Source organism: Dryobates pubescens, chromosome 8 (genome assembly GCF_014839835.1).
Source record: "Dryobates pubescens isolate bDryPub1 chromosome 8, bDryPub1.pri, whole genome shotgun sequence".
Taxonomy (NCBI): Eukaryota; Metazoa; Chordata; class Aves; order Piciformes; family Picidae; genus Dryobates; species Dryobates pubescens.
In genome coordinates, this window is record NC_071619.1 from 28,305,698 (window position 1) to 28,319,421 (window position 13,724).

Here is a 13,724-nt window from a genome sequence, read left to right on the forward strand (position 1 = left end):
AGGAAAGATGTGTATGCGTTGTCTGCAAGTCCTGTGGATTCTGCCTATTACCATTTTAGAAGTGCCCAGAAAGTGTCAGAGGTCAACAAGTCCTATTTTATCCACAGCAGAAATTCTCCTAACCTTATTTTTTAGATAGTTTCGTTGTGAGTTACCTAGTTCGTTCCTTTCACCTTTGAAACAACTGCATTATGGACTTTACACTTTTGAAACCATCTTTTTCTCGACCTTTACTGCTGTTTTTCAAGAAACACCAGTCAGTGTCAGAAGATGTATAGGCTGAAAAATGACTGGGTGCCTGTTGTCCTCTGTACCCTGAGTTACAGAATATCGAACCTGAAGCCTTTGAGGAAAGGAGAAAAGAGCTACTTGCTATGTGAATACAAAATCAAATAATTCTACCTTTCTGGTAGTGGCTAATAAGTGCTACATCAAAGGACTGCTCAGTGATACTTATTCATAATGTTACCTAGGTATTAAGTAACAAGCTTAAGTGTTTGTGGTGCGAGGATGTGGCTGTGGTATGTGGAAAGAAGTATCTGGAGAGGGGAACCTTGTAAATGGGGCCTGTTGCAAAGGAATAATTAAGCAGAACCACAGATACCTCCTGAAATCATGCTGCTCCGTGTAAGAAGATCTGAGTCCATCAATGGTGACCTAGGAAGAGGAAATAACCTGGATCCTTGGGTCTAAATTTTGGAGTGCATTTTCATTTGCTGTTGTTGGATGCAAGTGTATGGAACTAGTTTTGAAACCAGTGACTGGAGCTCATGTCCCCCATGTGCCCAGGACTACAATTCTTTAACTGCAAAATATTCCTCTTGATTTGCCCCACCCATCTTGGTGTTGGGTGGTTTGGTGGCTTGTTTTTTTGTTTGTTTGGGGTTTTTTATCTGTACAGCTTCTAGTGGTAGAAAGCTATTGGGAAGAGTAATTTAATACCAGTTTGGTTAAAACAATCGCTTCTTGCATGAGGAAAGGTAAAGTTTGTCTCCTCTTGTTGGAAGAGAGCCCTGAACTTGTTACCTCTTTCCCAGCACACCTGGGGATTGCTAGGCTGCCATAGAAGAGGAGATGCTGCTGCACCTCTGCTTCTCTCCCTTTAGTGAGTGCTGTCCCTTCTCAGGTAGGGTAGTGACTGGTCAGTGGCGGGGTTTAAGAAAACCCCCTGGATCAAATCCTTCGGGATAACTGTGGAAAGCCTTCTGGTTTTGTAGATTCAAACTCTGCTTAAGCATGAGCTGTCTTTGGAGCTCTGTCTCTTTAGCCCAGGGTAGCTCTGGGAAAGTGAGGATGGATGACGCCAACTGCTGCTTTTTAAGGAGAGGAATGTGACAAGGTGTGAATGGAGTCTCAGATAGCAGCTACTTAAGGGGGCATTTCTGAAATTCTGCCTGCCTCTTTTCTCAACCGTTTTCCCAAAAGCAAGATCAGCCTTTGAAAAAAGTTGCACCTTTATGTAAATGCTGGGAAGTCTGTGGTGTAAATAATTACTGCTTTCCTGAGCATATGTGGAACAACTATATTAGGTGCTGGAAAAGTAGCACCAGAAAGTACAGTAATCGAAAAATTAGTGAGCAAGTGCATGTTCATGTTGTAGCATATTGTCTAGCACACCTCTTGGGTGGTAATTTATCTGTGTGGCTATTTCACTTGCTGACAGGAAAGGAAATTTTTATCATACTGTAGGGAGAGTTGGGAGCAAGGAGAGCTGCAAACACTATTTGAGAATTTATTAGGTAGAAATGGTAGTCAATTAAAACAGGAGTATCCATTGATCTAACAGTTGCCAATAATCAGGGAGGGGAAGGCATGCTAAAGATGAGAAAAAGAGTCCAGCCTCATCAGAGGAATAAGCAAGTGTTCAGCCTCTGGAATGCTGGGAGGGAAAACACTTCACCCAGGGAGAGGTCAGGCCCTAGTCATGCTGCTGCTGCCTAGTAGTGGGCCCTGACATTGCGAGGGTGGGCAGGCTTCAGTATTTCATAATAGCCTTTCTTTCTGTCACTGAAACAAGACTTGGAAAAGTAGTCCTGAACCAGGTAGGTAAAATGTCAAGTTCACCTGCCAGGTGTAAGTTTTTGTTTGTTTGTTTAGTTTCTCCTTTTTCTTTGTCCTTGCCCTTTCTCCCCTCCTCCCCCCCCCCCCCCCCCCCCCTTTTTGTGGTGCATGACACAGCTTGCTCAATCTTTTAACGTAGCTGGTCTTCTAAACCTTGCCCCACCCGTGTGCAAATGGTGTTGCTACTATTTAAGAAAAAAAGCCTAATAGCATTGTCATTGGTGCTTACTATTTTTATAATTTCCCTTTAAAAAAACACTTTACATTTTTTCTCATCTCTGCATGTGTGGGTGATAACATTCCGAAAGAATTGCCTAAAGGCAGCTTGTTCTTGCCTAATTTGACATCTTGAAAGGACAGACTTGCTTTTTATAGCAATGTGTATTTCAACAGAAGGTGAAATGATGATTTTTGAGGACTTTAATTACAAGTCTAGCAAGCCTCGGGTTTTTTTCCTCTTTTTAAAGAAACGAACCCTGAAGAGGGAGGTCTTCCTGGAAATAATGAAAAGTCAAGGTGCTCAAGTGTGAATCTTGTGAAAATCTCCCATAACTGCATTATCTTGATTACTTTCAAATTACTCTTATCTGAGATGACCAAATAGTAGTGTCAGTCACAGCATTGATTGTGGGTGATAGAAAGTCATTTCACTTGCTGTTCCTTTGGAACTCTAAAGTTGTTCTTCAGTCAACGTTATACTTAGCACATTAATAAATATGAAAACATTCTAGTTCATGCATTACAAGAAAGATTGATGTATAATTTAAATTCCTCTTTTATATCAGCTTTACAAGGGCCTACAGCCATACCTCCTCGAGCTATGATCTCATTTCAGGCTAATCAAGGCTGGGCTTGGCTGGTATTTCGGTAAGATTTCCAAGTGAAACCTGGACTGTTGCAAGAAGTTTTGTTGTTGGTTTAGTAGATAGGAGTTCTTGTCTCCTGAATCAGCGCTGAATTCATGCCACAGCTGGAGGTGCTCTCTTTCAAGAAGAAACAGTATCAGCCACTCTGGACCTTTGTTTATTTCTCTCCATTCCCTTGCTGCCCTAATGAGCTCCTGTCTATGGTGAGGTGTGAACTGGCGCTGGTTCAACGAAATAATTATTTAAATTGTAAAAAGGAATGCTTCTCTTTTAATTGGCTCCTATCAACTTATGCTTTTAGTACGAAGTGAAGTTATTAGTTTTAATGAACAAATTCTGTATCTTTTGCTTTTAGATGCATGTTTAAATCCAATTACTTCCATGGCTCTAGTGCAGCAATATTTAGAGGAGAAAACCTGCACATTAATGGTGATGTATGCGAAGGAATCAAAAAGAGACATTTTCAAACGTAACCAGTTGCATCCCTGAGGCTGTTTGAGATGAGCTGCATTGCTTCTAGACTTTAACAATTCTTAAACCTGACTGAAGCTTGATGTCCAGAAAACAAGCATTCAGTGATAATCCTGGGAAATTACTGACCACCTCAACATAAATAAATGTAAACATGTTCATTACATTTATTTATTGCATCTGTGTTAACAGCTGATTTTAAAGTTATTAGGAGTCAGAGTTCTAATCTAGGTTTGTTTTTCTTCACTTCCAGAAAGATAACACGTGAAGGAATACCAATTCTGTTGTATTTTCGTCCCTATGATTTTAGTCATCAAACCCAGGAAAAGTTATGGACCTGTACAAGCTATAATTTGGACATGTATTTAAACCAGCAATTTTAGAAGGATAATATCAAATCACATTCTGCATTTTGTTTGAAACCTCTTTATTGTTTGGGGAAGTTGGGTCTGAATTAGACCCTTTCTTTGCACTATTAAATTTAACAGTTGAGAAATTTCAGGAAACATATTGGAATTAATGTTTTCTAATTCAAATAGTATCATGTAGCTATGTGTCTTTTTTTTTTCCCCTTGTCAGACATGTTAAAAGTTGGGGTTTTTGAAGTGCTGTAGAAACTGTTTTGAGTGGTTGCTTGATCCCAGATCCATTGTTGGAAGTTTGCTTTGATACAAAAAAATGTTTCTTTTTATGTTGTTAATCTTTAGTAAGCTGATTGACCAAGGGAATGCTCAATTTTAGCATTCTAATGGCAGTTTCATGAATTCTTTATTGGTGTTAATTTGGAGCCCACTACTCAGTCAGCGTAAATGGTCTGGCTGTGGAAGTCTGAAGCTTTTTGGAAGGAGCATTAACAGTCGAATTGCACCAGTATTGGAAGTTGCATTTTAAAGCTCATTTGGATAGTGCTACATTGGATCTCCAAACTGTAGGGAGCTTAAATGAGAGGATGGGTTAAAAGGCTTGTGACTTGAGAGGTTTCATATCACTTGAACAGTGTGAGAGGGTGATTTAAGAAACCTGGATGAGTAGAACCCTTGCAGTCCTGAACTGCAGCTTTCCCACGTGCATTTTTGCACTGCGTGTTAGGACAAAAGTCCTCCCAAGAAGGAGTCAGAATTCTGTTTAATTCTTCACAACGGGCAAGCTTTTAACTTTTGGAAGTACTGGTCACTTCCAAATGCCTTGTTTTTTCTCTCCTCTGAATTTCCCCCTTCCAGTTACTTAGGCAAAAGTGGTCAAATCTGTCATAATTGTTTTGGTTTAAAACAAATGCAAGGAAACTAATTTGCAGTTTCGAAGTCTGGCAGAGGAATTGGTGTTCTTTGTGTGAATGGTTTCTGCAATAGGACTTGGTGGTATTGCCTGTTTGAATGTTTAGTCTACTTGAAGGACAACTTAAACCTCTTATTTTAGTGACTGCTGATGCTTTTCAGTATGAATTTTGGACGCTACTGTAGACAACATAAAAGTAAAAGACCAGCAAAAGACCTTTAGTTACTGCTTGATGTTGTGGAAAGATTGTCAGTAATACCATTACCCAGTTATCCATCATCCTTGTGCTGTGGTTTGGTGGGGGTTTAGATTTTGTTTGTTCTGGGGGTTTTTGTGTGTTAAGAGGGAAACCCAGTGTGGGCTTTTGTGGTGTTTATGCATATGCTACATATGCTTTACTCGGTAGACTGTATATATCTCTTTTTTTCCCTGTAGAACTTGATTCATTGTGTGGTGTTCTGCCTAATGAATATTTAAAGTATGGGAGTGTGGAAAGAACAAGGTAAATGGGAAATGAAACCTGGTCATGAATTAGATTAGAGAGAACAACTGCTTAGTAGTAACCAAGCCAATATTTCATCAGATATGTAAGCTTTTCTCTTCTTGAGGAAAGTCATTTGTGTGTAATTGTCCTATGGGTTTGTAATCTGTACTGAGGATACTGAGTATGCCTGTGGATCTAGTTCTGTGAGTCTGTTACAGAGTTTTGAGATGAGTCCCAACCATTAGGCCCATTTTTAACTTTCAGTACATGTAAGACAGTGCATGAAGGGTTTCCCAAAGAGGTAAAATAAAAATTGATGTGTTTGTTTTAAAACAAAACCAAACCATGCCCCCCCCCGCCCCACCTTGTTTCTTATCTTTAAGATAAGAAACAAGTTTTAAATGCTTCTAATTCCACATAATGTGGTATTTTCAGTTTTGTAAAGGGGATGGAGCAGGTATGCTGTGCTATCCCACCCCAACCCCCCTTCCTAAGAATACTATTTGCTGCTCTGCTCGGGTGGTGAATTTTTAGATCTAATTTTTGTCTTTGTAACCTCACAGATCTGGTTCAATCAAGATGGAATGGAAGGTTTGTGACACAGTTAACTGGATTTTTATTTCTTGTTTATTTATTATTCATTCAGTGTTAGGAAATGTCTACAAAGTTTGGAACTGTAAACAGTTTTTAAATTTAACTTGATGTAGAATGTCTCTTGTATCCTTCATATTTACTTTGCCAAGCAGTTGACTTTTAGCGGATTTCACCCAGACTTGCGTTAGGTATTTAACAGAAGTAGGTATTTTTTGAAAGTGATTTGTAGTGTTTAAGTTAGACGTGACTTAAGTGCTCTAAATTGCCTTCTGAAGTTGCTTACCGTTTGCTGTCAATTGTGTGAGAAGCTGGGGAAGCCCATGGTTCCTCAGCATTTAACCTAGATTCCTGCACAAGTACCTGCAGTAAGGTGAACTGTACTTGAGAAAGGTTATTGCCTGCCTGTTTGCAATGTGTGTGCACCTATACCGAAGCCTGTGGAAAACATCTTTATTTCCATGATTGTGCTTTGTTTCTGAACATCACAAGAACATAGCTTTTCAGTTTAATCTATTGAGCTAATTAATAGAGCCCTGTGAAGTACCAAAAATATCAGACACTTGTGCAGTTAGGAGAGAAGTCCCTTCCTCTCCCTTTGAGCTAATACAGCATTAGTATTGAGTCTCTAATTAATTCAGGGCATTCTTGGTCAGGTCACAAAGATGAATGACTTCTGCAACGTAACAAGTTATTCAGATCTTTAGTGGCCTCTGCATGTACCTGAGGGTCACTGTGGTGTGCTGAACTCTCGAAGGCAGAAAGAGACTGTTGTTTGGTAAATGCTGGAAATGCAGCGAATGGCTGCTTTGAGAAACTGAGTAGCTGTTGTCAGGTACAACATTCTTGGGTTGGCTCGTAAAGTAGAAACAGATGGAGCAGACTGTTTGATGACAGAAAAGAGGTGGTTATTTCAGAGTTCTTCTGGACCCCAATGAAATGGCAAAATCAACCCAAATCTTTAAACTGTCGAGGCAAGGGCACAGTAGCTCTAAGGCTTTGTGTCAGTGTCCCTATACTTCTCCTGCCTCATCCCATAGAGAAAAGAAGTCATCCTCTTTGCCACCAGCTGTGCTTCCTCCCTTTAAATATCTCTCTCCATTTCAAAATTATTACATTCTTTGAAATATTAAAATTCTTCTACTTGTATCAGATTTGGTGGATGTGGATAAAGATGGATTAAGAAATATGTTGTCATGTTTCTTAGATACAGAATTTCTAAAAGATTGCACTTGAAAGTTTTTGAAGAGTGCAGTAGCCTGTTGCTCAGGGGTGGTGCAAAGAGGAAGATAGCCTCAGTGACTGCAGTTCATAAATAAGGAATATATGGGCGCCTTACTGCACTGCTTGGGAGGCTGTATCGCTTTGGATAGATAGTAACAATGTTCTTGCAATCATCTTTCTAACTGAATAACCTCATAGAAGGAAAATGGCTCATGATGGAGGCTCCTCTTGTTACTGTGTTGTAGGTGGAAGCTTTCTCTCCTCCTGCCTCTTAGCTCTTCCAACAATCATGTTTCTGAGATTTAGATCACTTCTGTACTTGCAGTGTTCTGGCTCTTTGCTGTGTGTTTGTCTCATCTGCAACAGAGTACTCATTCTGGATGTAGCAGAGGTAAAGTGTTACCTGATTGGGTTGGCAAGGATTATAGAATGCTCTTGCTGATGTGTGAAGCTGAATTCAGTTTAGTTAGTATGAAAACAATTCAGTACCTTTTTAAAAATGGAAACTCATGAACTTCATTCTAAGCTCTGTGTGTGTGTTTGCTTGGGTTTCGTTAATGGAGAAAGATACAGGTGGTAGTGAAATTGACTTGAAACAAAAGCCAGAGCCTTTTAAAATGGCCAGACTCTCGAATTTTAGAGGAACAAGTTCTTCATCCTCAGTCCTCCTATTATATTATCTTTGTAATGGACTTGCAGTCAACTCTGAAGCCTAAGCAGGGAGGAATCTGTCAATGTGGAGCATGAGACTACAGTAAATATGTGGAGAAGTGAGGTACAGGTATCTGCTGCTGTACCAGAAGTGGCAGCCTCAGTACTTTACCTCTTTGGTAAAAGGGAAGATTCTTCTAAAAATCCCTTCATGAATCTAGAAAAACAGATTATTTTGGATTTGTTTTTTCTGTCTCTTGAGATAAGCACACTTTGTTATACACTTGCTTTGAAAGATTCCAACATAACCTATGAAACAAAACTGTATCTGCCACTTTCCCCAATACACAAACTGCTCAGCATTCTTTAGGAAATAAACCTTTAATTTGTTTCACTAAACATTAGAAAAAGTTACTGTTGAGGGCTAACAACACTTTATGTGGAAGCTGTGTCTCTTTCAGTGAAATACTATAATCTTTTAGAATAGTATCATAGAAACATGATTTCATGGTAAAGGAAGTGAAACACTTCCTACACAGTATCAGTTAGTCATCACTGTGTTAATTTTCTTAAACAAATTAGATGCAAAGATGAGTTTGTGGGTGTCTAGCTGGCTGATATCTGATCTAACAAATTCTCCGACTCCTGATGAGTTTTTGGATTCAGGATAATGAAATCATTACAGTACTGTAAATAGCTTTCTGTCCTCTAACTAGTACATGTTTTGTCATTCCAGAAGAGAGTAGGATGTTAGATTTATGTTGGTTTTTTTTAGAGACATTTGCAGTTGCTGAGGTGTTTTGCCCTGGTTTGTTTGTTTTGTGTGTGTTTGTTTTAACGGAATAGCAAAGCATCCATTTCAGTCATTGAAGTAAGAAAAAGATACAAGTATGCTGTGTTGACACAAAGTAGTGTTTTGTTGGGTGTTTATGTATGGAAAGAGTTTTAAGGTAGGGTGTGGCAGTTGGAGGCTGTGCCTTTCAAAATTAGCTGCTTGAAGCTTTATGAATCTGTTAAATATAATTGATGTGTAGGAAAATGAAGGTTGAAGAGGAATGTACATTTTCAGAATCAGCGTTTGTAATCTGTTTCTTACATGAATATTTTGGTAAAGTGCCTTCATTTCTAAATTTAAAGGGATCTCTAAAATGAAAAAGCAATGGCTTATTCTGGGGCTGTAGGCTTACACAAACACTGGCTACTTTTAAATGCCTCTCTAATGTCATAATGTTATTTCTATTTCCCAAAAAGTTGGTAAGTCAAAACTTCAAAGCTCTACAGTAATTTCCCCCACCTTGTGAAGTATGTATACTTAGTGTGTGTAAGAACTCTTGTGTTTCTTACTATTTTTCGTTTTCCCAGTCCCATAGAATGTAAAGCCCAACAACTTGCTCTGCTGCTTATAAAACTTAAACTATAGTGCAAAATGCCTCTTCCCCCCCCCCCCCCCCCCATCTTTACCTTTTTGGAACTTGAGGTTTTTCTTGACTGCTGGGGGAGATTGCTATTGAGAGCAGGGAGGAAGGTTGCACCTTTCCTGACACCTCAGAGACCTGAGGAGTTTCTGTGATTGCTCAATCTGATGTTAGGGAGGAGTGTAAGGCAAGTCTTTTGTTACTCAACTGAATTTCTTCACGCTGATTAAGGAAATAATCATCTGAAAAAATGTCATAGCTGTGACCTATTATGTCAAAAGTGTAGGTGATTAAAATGTGAGGGTGGAGATGCATGTGGCACTTCGGTGGTGATTTGGTTCCATGAAGCCAGTGATGAGTCTGAGTTTGCAAAGCTTTCACACAGAACCCTGTGAGAAGCAAGGAACTAGGAGTTAGTGAACTGAAAATTGGAAGATCTAGTAAATAATTACATTTTTTGCCATGGGTTGTTTGTGTGCCTGTGTGGAGTCGTGTGGCATCTTTGCCTTTGTTTGGTGTTGAATGCAGCTAATATTTGCTTACTTCACAGAAGTCTGTTTCTCACGTAACAGGCCTGACAAAGAAACGCTGAAATATGGTGACAAGGACATTATAGTCACTCCAGCAAACCCCAGAACTCAAGTACATGGAAATCCTAGTACACAGAATTATCTTAAAAAGCAGTAGTTGTGTAGTTTTCCCTCACAACAGAAAGCAGTGCTTCCTGCTCGTGTATCTCCAGGATTCATCATTAATAGCGTACTGAAGTGTACGATTAGATCTTGTTTCACAAAACGAAACCCACTAGCTACCCAAAATGCACAGTAGCTCTCAGGTGCCTCAGAAAAAAGGAGATTAATGGAATGAGACAAGCTGTTGGCACCTGAGTGGGAGGAAAAGAACCAACCACAATAGGAGCTTCTTGCATGACAGGTCAGCCAGACATTTGAATCTGTGAATTTTGAGACATTTGCTAGCAATAAAGCTTTGTAAGGAGACACATTCTTGTAGCCAAAATATATGTCCTTGCTGACCTCTTGAATTTCCGTCAATTTTTGATCTACTTACAGCTCCTTAATAGAAATACACTGTCAGTGGCTTTAAGACTGATGGTGAACTTATGATCCATCATCATCTAAGGTGATAATGTAGGCTACAAGTTACAGAATACAGAATTAACCAGGTTGGAAAAGCCCTTCAAGATCGAGTCCAACCTATCACCCAACACCATTTAATGAACTAAACCATGGTACTAAGTGCCTCAGCAGAATGAAAGGAGCCTGTGCATATTTTCTTGTAACTCCAGACAAACTTAAAATCTTGGGTTCTTCATCAGCACTAAGTGGGGGCTACTGTTTACTCCAGCATACTGTATCAATGATTGGTTCAGTTGTCCCTTGCTTCAGCCTAAAGGTTTGGGCTAGCACAGGCTTCCCATCCTAAATCCAGTGCTGCAAAGAGTAAGCAACCTCTTTTATTTTGCTGAAAGCTGACTGGGGAAATGTTGCATGAGCATTTAATTAGCTGATTAGAGGGAGTGGAGATGAGCAGCAGGGAGTGGCAAAACATGGTGATATACAGTCACATGCCCCACAGTGATTTAAAGGCTGTAGTCCAGTTGACTTCCAGTGAAAATGGATTTGAAGTATGGAAATAAATTTAGAAAATAGGCAATAAGCATTTACAACTTTTGAATTTTCATTAATGAGCAGTCTGAATGCAGACCTGTACTCTTCCCTTATCTCATGATTTCACGAAAATATAGCCAGCCCTGTTCTGAGGACAAAATGAGCATGTTGACTAAATCAGCACTAAATTAAATCATGACACTTAGTAACTAGGTGTGCTTTGGTTATGGGTACCCCTTCATGTAAAGCTTGGAATTTTCTGGGGTATTTGATGCTCGCTGCAGTTTGCTATGATCAGGTTTTCCTCCGAGTTCTGAGAAGTTTCTGTGAAGATTTCTTTGTGCAGCTTATTTTGATATGAAACAACAACAGCAAAATGGTTGTATATGTTTAAACAAGGTAATAATCCTTAGAAGTATGTTATTAAATGTTTTTGAACTTGGGACTGACGAGGTTTTTTTTCTTTTAGATTTCTGATTTACCCTTTTCTGTAGCAGTGCCACTGCTAATTTAACTATTTCTTGGTCACTGGAAGGCTGCAGTTAGATCTAGACTATTGCAAAACATTTCAAAGAAAATTCTTCATGGATGCATTTGTTTCTGTTAATAATCAGTTTGGCATCTGCCTTCTAAACCACAGTTGCAATCTATGTCCTGAGAAGCAGTTCCCCTCTGCCCCAGAAAACCAGTCAGGTATTACATTGTAATTCTCGCTTACAGCAAATTGATGAGAGGAAGGATGCCGCATGCCATTTAGCCATGAAATTTAACATGTTACTATGCATGGTTGTAAGTGTGGGCTTGGGTTGTGTATATAACCTTATATGTACGTGTATATAACTTAGAGAAGTCTTAGAGAAATCTTAACTCATTCTAGAGAATGATTTACAAAGTAAATCATATATACTTATAATAGGTTTTGTTTGCTGCTTTTTCCCCCCCTTCTCTTAGGAGAAAAAAAGTCTGTTATCCTAATGGTGTTTATGCAATTTTATCAACTGAGCTGCAGTTTTCCTAGCTATGAGGAGCAACAAAAGGTAGTTGTTTCCTGTGAGGGCTACTTATCCATCGGTTTGGGGTTTTTCTGCTGCCAAATTTATGTTTGGATTCAAGAACTTAGTATCCAGGTTCTGGAGGGAGTGTGTTGTGGTTGCGTTGTCTTGCCAGTGCTTGCTCCCAGCCTTAACTCAATTTCCTTTAACCAGTTCCAGTTCTACTTCTTACTTGCCTAGAAATCTTTGTCTCTTACTATTCTCATCTAAGCGGATTCAGCTCAACAGTCAGAATCTTCTTTCATGACCAGTTTCTCTCTTTCTGCTATTTCTATCTCTAGCTCCAGATCTTGGTTTGCCTTACTCAGACACACATGTGGTTTGATTTACATGGCTCCCATCCCCTAAACCTCAAACCAGCAAAACATTTAACGTGGAGTATCTAGAGGAACTCCTTCCAGGACTTGCGGTGGATTGAGACTTCCAATAGCTGGATGCTTTCAGAGGTGTTAAACGGAAGTAGCACAAGGCTTGTATGCATGCAGACAAGTGTGTGTATATCCTGGGTGCTGTCAGATAATGACTAGAGTGTTTCAAATTAAGTTGCATTTTAATGTAAACATTTATTTCTTCATTTGTTTCCTTAAACTGAAATGGTTCATTTAGTTCTAACTAAAGAAAATTTGAAGCTGGCATGTGCAGTAGAAAGCTTCTGCCTATCTAATGGAAATATACCAAATTCATTATCCACTTTTGTCATGATGGGAAGCATTGAACTCCCCTGATTAGTGAAGTGGTTGATACTACCTATGGTTAATTACCAAACTGGATCTCAGAGTTAAGTTGAGGACATACGATTATTTTTGTCAAACTATGGCTGAGATGCTCCTTTATTAGAAAGGTGTAATATGGAAATAAGGGGGTTGAAAAAGAGTCTGCTCTTGTTTATATTGAAATCTGTGGTACAGTGAAGAGGAAGTTGAGAGCTTGCAGGAAGAGCAGTGTTTTTTGTTTTTCTAGTTGTATTTGAAGTTAATCAGTCTGCTTTTTTAATTCAGAGCCAGAATACACATAACAGACTGTGACCTGAAAAAGTATCCTGTGAATATTGGTACACAAAGAACACATAGGTTTTTCCTCTGCCTTTGTGACTCATGCAGCTAAGATGTCTCATCCACCTTTGGCTTTGAAAAGAAGAATGTCTAGCAAGGTTAGTAGATGCTTTGTGGTGTTTGATGATAGTTGTCCAGGTGAGGACTAAATTGTAGCAAAACACCAGGAGACTGTCTCTCCTTGCCGAGAGAGATTTCCCTTTCTGATCACTCTGAATTGAGGCAGGAGGAGAATGATTTAGTAGTTAGACATGTTAAAAAGCAGAACTATCTTTAATGTCTAGTGACAGAGAAGGAATTTTCTGTCCTTGAGCAGCGTCATTTAAAGCTTGCTGGTTTGGAAGGGAAGCAGGAACACCGTATGACCTCCAGCACGTTCCAGGGTTTGGATTTTGAGCAGGAGAAAGTTGCAAATGCATTTTGTTCTTATTTGATTCACATTCCCAGATCTGTTTCCTGAACTGACCAAAATTCTGTTGATGGATGCTAGTTTCTTAAAGGGTGTCAAGGTTGTATAGTTACATCTTGAAGTTCATAAACTTTAATTACTGAATGCTGGGCCTCAATAGCAAAGCACTGGGAAAAAATGAAACCTGTAGGCTGTATCTCTTTCAGTGCTGCTTCTTGTAAAGCAGTTCCAGGATGAGCATGTGGGATGAGGACTCTCTTAGAAGGCAAGAGCCTAACATTTTTAATAGGCAACCAGGGGAAGTTTATGAGGCAGTGCCATCATGGAAAAGAGGAGCTATCTTGGGTGTTACAAACAAGGGTACAGTCCCCACAAATGTGTGGGTATTTCTTTTAATCTGGTGCATGACAGTTGACACTGCCTTCAAATTTATTAAGAGAATATTGAAAATTGAAGAAGGCACTGGAAAGCATCATGACAGTTACTTAGAAACTGACACAATCCACTTGACTCAAGGAAATTGAAACACTGACCAGAATTTGATA

At 39.3% G+C, this 13,724-nt stretch overlaps 1 protein-coding gene across 1 annotated transcript in view; it reads left to right on the forward strand.

Moving 5' to 3' along the window:
* Positions 1-13,724, forward strand: part of SHROOM2 (shroom family member 2) — a 116,446-nt gene that overhangs the window by 1,298 nt on the left and 101,424 nt on the right. The gene's annotated exons all lie outside the window — the stretch shown is intronic.